Consider the following 6,000-nt stretch of genomic DNA (forward strand, 5'->3'; position numbering starts at 1 on the left):
AAGAGAAACACTTCACTGTTGATTATCATATGAAGTCTAATGAAAGCTGTTAATCTGTTAATATCCTGTTAATCTGCATACAGCAAATACAGAACATGCGACTTTAAAGCATCCAGCAAAGTGATAACTGTCCTCTGCCCACTAAGTAGTGACTCTACAAAAGATTATTTTCAATATCATCTTTATATTATATTTATATTATATTTAGTTATTCTCCAGCGCAACAATGTAAGGAGCTCTGTGATTGGTTAGGAAAGGACAGACTGGCCACCTCGATTTTTCTTCACTGCACATTGATCCATAGCTTTGCTCTGTAAAGGCTAACAAAGTGCTTTTGCTTTACAAAGACATTTAGCGTCGGTATTCACTCTCTTAAAATGCCACTGAACACTGGAGTGAAATGGAGCCCTGATCCTCAGAGTTTTATTGTTCCTAACATTTCTTATAGATAGCACAGATAGTGCCCCACTGCAGTAATCACTCATGTCTAGATATTCCTGTTAAAAGGGAGTTTTTCCTCCCCACTGTAACATGGCAAACATAGCAAACGGATAATCCAGCTGAAGCTTCAGACAGCCGTCAGACAGTGAAACACTGCCATCTGCTGGACTCGAATAACAAAGACGCTGCTTTGACGGGTGAGGGAGTTTCAACAAGTCTGCAACGACTCAAGCATCAAACTACAGAACTATTGTAGCGGACATGGTGCTCTAATGGCTCCATTAACGCAGGTCAGAAAGGATCAAACATATCAATAAATTATAAAACACAAAACGTCTCTTATTGCCCAGGGCTCAGGAAGTGAGTGTGTTCCTTATAGCCTATTAAACCTTAGCAGGTTATTTTGATGTGTTACAGATGAAACAGCTATCCAGTAACATTCAGCTACAAAAATGCTTTTTTATCATTACTTTTTTACAGCTTCGCACTTTTACACAAGTTTTATCATCAGTGTCACAATGGCTGCTGCTAAAATTGAGTACAAGATATTTGTTGGCCTGATTAAAAGGTCTTGATGCGTGCTCAATCATCCAGGGAAGTAAATCTCCAAAAGTTGATTCTGTTCTTCTGGACGTAGCGTTTTCAGTCAGAGAAACCAGCCGACTGAAGGAACAATGGGCTGGGAGGTCAGTTCCTTAATCATGATTATGCAAATTCTCATGACCATTGATCAACAACCACTGATCAATGGTCTTGAGTACCATTTACAGAGAGTTGGAGAACAGCTTTGTAAGATGGTGACAGATGTACCCTTAGGCCCCCTCCTCGATTCAGAGAGGGTCTTTCCCTTTTCACGTAAATGGCCTCCTTGACTCCGCCCTCAAACCAGCGTTCATTGCAGTTATTGTTGACAATCATATTGTATCGTGTAACCATCCAGCTCACATATTAAATGTAAATGTAAATGATTTGTTGAACTCAAGACATGATGAATGTTCCTGCATTAAAACACATCCAGCCTAGTGTTCTCACTCTCCCTAAATGGATCTGTTACATTAGTGATATATGGGAGTTGTGTTTCAGTCTTTTCCACATGAGGACATTTACATTTAGTTTTTGCTTTACTGATGAGTGGCTGGTTAACCTGCAGTGGTTGAAGTATGTGTCGGTCGTCTGGAAGAGTAGGTGTAGAAGACGTCTTTAATGAATGTAATGCTCTGAAGGTGTCAGTGATTACTGTGAATTCATTATAAAAGTGCATTTCAGTGAATAAAGACAGGCCCTCATGGTGAAGCTCAGGTGTCCATAAAGTGTAACAGGAGAGCTTTGTCATACTTTCAGATATTTTACATGAGCCAGTCTTTCAATAAATAAATAAATAAATAAATCATTCATTCATCCACAGGTAGCACAATGCTCATATCTGAAAGTAAACTCTGATATATATCCCCGACTAGGGTTACTACTAAATAAAGGATCGCCCCAAAATGACTAAATATATAAAGACACTCTCCAGAAGAAGTTAAAGGGATTTTGTTTATTGTACAAGCAATATCTTCATAAGAATTACAAATTCTGCAGACATATTACCTTCTTACTGAACCTGAATAACTCACACACAGACGTGTCTGCTGCTGATCTTTGTTCAAACATGATGTTTTATCTTCTCTTCAAAACACATTACTCATCTTTCTGGCATCATGTTACATGAAAACACCTGCATTCTACCTGTGTCATTGTACCACAAAGACAATGATTGCAACACTGTGCTTGCAAAATAGAAGAAATAAGACGACCAGCAAATACATAAAAGATGGTAAAAGTGATTCCATCTTTGTGTCTCCTCCCATTGTTTCCCCAGTCTGTCTAGTTCCCATATTCCCAGGACACCGCTGGACAACAAGTGGGTATTCCAAGACTGAGAGACAGCCAGAGTTGGCAAAAGATCAGACATTCTCTACTTAAGTAGAAGTAAAAATACTATTGTTCCAGTGAAAGTTAAAGTACTGATTCAACTTCATTACTCAGTTAAAGCAAAAAAGTACAGGCTCGAAGCGCTTACAGAGAAAAGCATACAACAGAATACAACAGAATGCTGTTCGCGGCAGTAACACACACTTGGAGGAGAGGCTCCAGCCGTCCATTCCAGCCCTATCCCTAACATTAACTCTAACCATAACTTTAACCTTAACCCTATCAGGTCTTGTTTTACAAAGCGATTCATGATTAGAACAAAAAACACATTTACACATACCGATGATTTGTCACATAGCATCGTTACCTGTTGGGATGAGAACGTGTTGTTTCCAGAGCACCACAAATTGGGGTTTCTGTAGCTCAGGTAGGAAACCTACTAATCAGAAAGTTGCTGGTTCAATCCCCGCCTGCTCCAGCCTGCATGCCAAATATCCTTGGGCAAGACACCAACCCCAAGTTGCTCTCCGATGCATCCATCGGGAGGATGAATGCGTATTACTGTTAGATAGAAAGCACTTACAGAGAAAAAGCATAGAAAAAAGTGAGTGCATGAATGAGGCAAGTTGTAGAGAGTAGAAAAGTTTTATACAAGAACCAGTTCATTTACCGTTATATTTTAGTTTTATTTTCAGCTCTGTACTTTTTACATGTAATATTGATTCATTAGATTGACTACATGTATTACACCTAACTTGTGGACAGTAAATTTAAACAACTGTAATAATTTATTTTCAGCATCTGAAATATTTATTTAGTTTGTTTTTTGTTTTGTTTTTGGCTCCTGATATTAGCCAACTACTATTTGTCAATGTTGAACTAATAATGAATCTAAGAAAAGGTATTTGTCACGGTTGGCCAGCGTCAACCGTGGGGATGTGAGGAAGGAGGAGCCAGGCACGGAGCTCTGAATGCAAGCAGTGCGTTTATTTACAGTGAATGGAAAATAACAATAAATCCGCAGTGCGTTCCCGACTCCCGTGAAATGTCCTGTTCCCAGTGCTAGTGTTTCTTGTCTCCACTCCTCAGTGTCTGAGCACCCCGTGCTCGCTGCCCTCTCGTCTCCACGCTTCTCCTGGGGAGATAACAAACAGGCAGCCGTAAGACACATACAATGCGGCAGACTATCCGTACTGACTGGCCGAGAGACTAACGTGAAGTCACGCAATGATCCAGCGTCAGAGAGAGCGCCACCGCATTCTTAAGTAGCTCCTCCGACAAGGCTTGATCAGCTGTGTGATGGTCTTCAGCTGTGGCCAACCACCTGGCAGGGCCACACCCACCAGGCCTGAAGGTGCCTGTAAACAGGTGCTCTCAGAAACACCGGCATCCACACACACACACACACACACACACATAAAGACACACACACACACACACACACACACACACACACACACACACAGATATACCTGCAAGCAGGGAGAACGAGGGACAGCACACCAAAAACACACATGTCCATAACTGCTCAGGGACCCTGGGTCGTTTAGACTCCTGAGCTGTGCACGAGGGGTCGACCAGCCACTGGAAGGCCGGGCACTCGTTTTCAACCGTAATATACCTGATGTGCTCAGGTAACCTGTAGCGCCATGAAACCACTGTCACACCAGGGCGCATAAAAAATGATGCTTTAAGAGACTGATGGGATCGGGCAGCAGGGAAAACATCCACAAAATGCTACCTTCAGTTTGACTCCCTAAGACTACCTAAATTAAGTAGAGTCATTACATGCTTGTTAAAAGCAAACTCTCATATAGTTTTTAAATGTGCTTCTTTCATTACAATGACTAGATAAAGAATGTGGCACTGTCTCTATTTAACACTGGCTACCCCAAAATGTTTCCAAACCTACAACCGTAACTTTCACTGAGAGATTTTCAGATAAGGTTATTGAAGCTGTGGGGTTAATTTTTTAAGTAACATGAGACGAGAGGCAGCAGCATACATACAGAGCATCAGTGATAGAAAGCTAGGCTAACATAGGGTAGCTACCTCAGTCTCTCTGACTCAGAGAAAAAGGCTAGGAGCAAGAAGAAGCAAGAAGATGCAATCACAGAACAAACTGTGTAAACACACAGAGGGTCTTATAGTCCTGTTTGAGTGGGACCGGTTAAAATAACAAAAAACTAATTGCATGTTGTAAAAGTCAAATTCTGTGACTGAGTTAGAAAATTCAAAAGTTATGAGACATATGAGATTTGAGAATTGTTTAACACATAACTGCAGTACATACATCTCTATCCTACAATCACTGCTATCAATATATCAGCAATCATGACATAAACAAATAACAAAATTAAGCAGTTTTTTTTTAACAGACTAAAATCTTGCGGCACTTCCAAGGTCCACCTGTTCAAGGAGAAACATGTATAGGCCCATCTCAAGTGCCAGTGAACATCTAAATGATTCAGGGAAGACTTTGGAGAAAGTGCTGTGGGGAGATGAAACGAAATTCCAATTATGTGGCTTTAACTGACCTTTTGAAATAGGAGTGTGATGCAAAAAATAGCATCCCCGCAGTCAAGCAGAGAGATGGAAACATTATGATGTGGGCTACAGGACGACTTAGTCGGGGTTCCAAGCAGTCAGGAAATGTGACATCGTCAGACTGCATGCCACGGATTGGCTTGTCAGTCGCGGCACTCAATGAGTCATGAGACGGTGTCTTTCACTAAAATCAAAACTGCAGTTTTTTTAAAACCCTGCAACAAGGCAAATAGCTGCACAACACCGTGGTTTCCAAGTGTGACAAAAAGCCACAGATACATCATCGCTGCGACGTCTTCCTTTGTTGTGGCATTCGTGTTGCTTATAAATGACAACATGGACATCGGGCCGCTTTGCTGTAATGACCCCACGCACATTAGGTGGTACTTGATTGTAATGGAAAATGAGTTGAGTCACAGCAAGCTGATCTGAGTATGTACTAATGGAGAAGTGCTATAAGATCACGCAGTGGTCTAGTCAGTCTCCAATTCAATTCAATTCAATTTCTTTATTGTCCCACAAGGGGAAATTAGTTTAGCAGCAGGAGGATAAAAATAAACAGAACAATACAATAAAATAATAATGACAATAATAATGATAGAAAGTTCAAGGACAGTTATTTGCCATTTAGGAGACAAGACGCAGTAGGGATAAAAGAGACCTGGAGTCTTTTAGTCCTCCTCACAGGTACTCTAAAACGGCGGCCGGAAGGCAACAACTCAAACTCACTGTGAAGTGGATGGTTCACACAATTAATAATAGAATGAGCCTTTCTAAGCACATTTCTATTGTAAATGGCCAAAAGTCCATCTTGCCAGCGCCCTGAAATTTTGCTAGCAGTTTTTACCAGAAGTCCCAACCGATTCTTATTCTTCACCGTCAGGTTACCAAACCAGGCAGCGATACAAAAGGACATCACAGATTCGATAAAACTTCTATAAAACAAGGACAACATCTCAGATGAGACATTAAAAGATCTCATTTTCCTTAAAAAGAACAGTCTTTGTTGAACTGTTTTAGTAGTGGCATCAGCATGAGATTCAAAACACAGTTTATGGTCAAGTACCACACCTAGATATTTATAACTCTCAACGATCC

The sequence above is a fragment of the Perissodus microlepis genome, chromosome 23, assembly GCF_051167445.1.
Source record: "Perissodus microlepis isolate ML-2025 ecotype Zambia chromosome 23, ASM5116744v1, whole genome shotgun sequence".
Classification (NCBI taxonomy): domain Eukaryota; kingdom Metazoa; phylum Chordata; class Actinopteri; order Cichliformes; family Cichlidae; genus Perissodus; species Perissodus microlepis.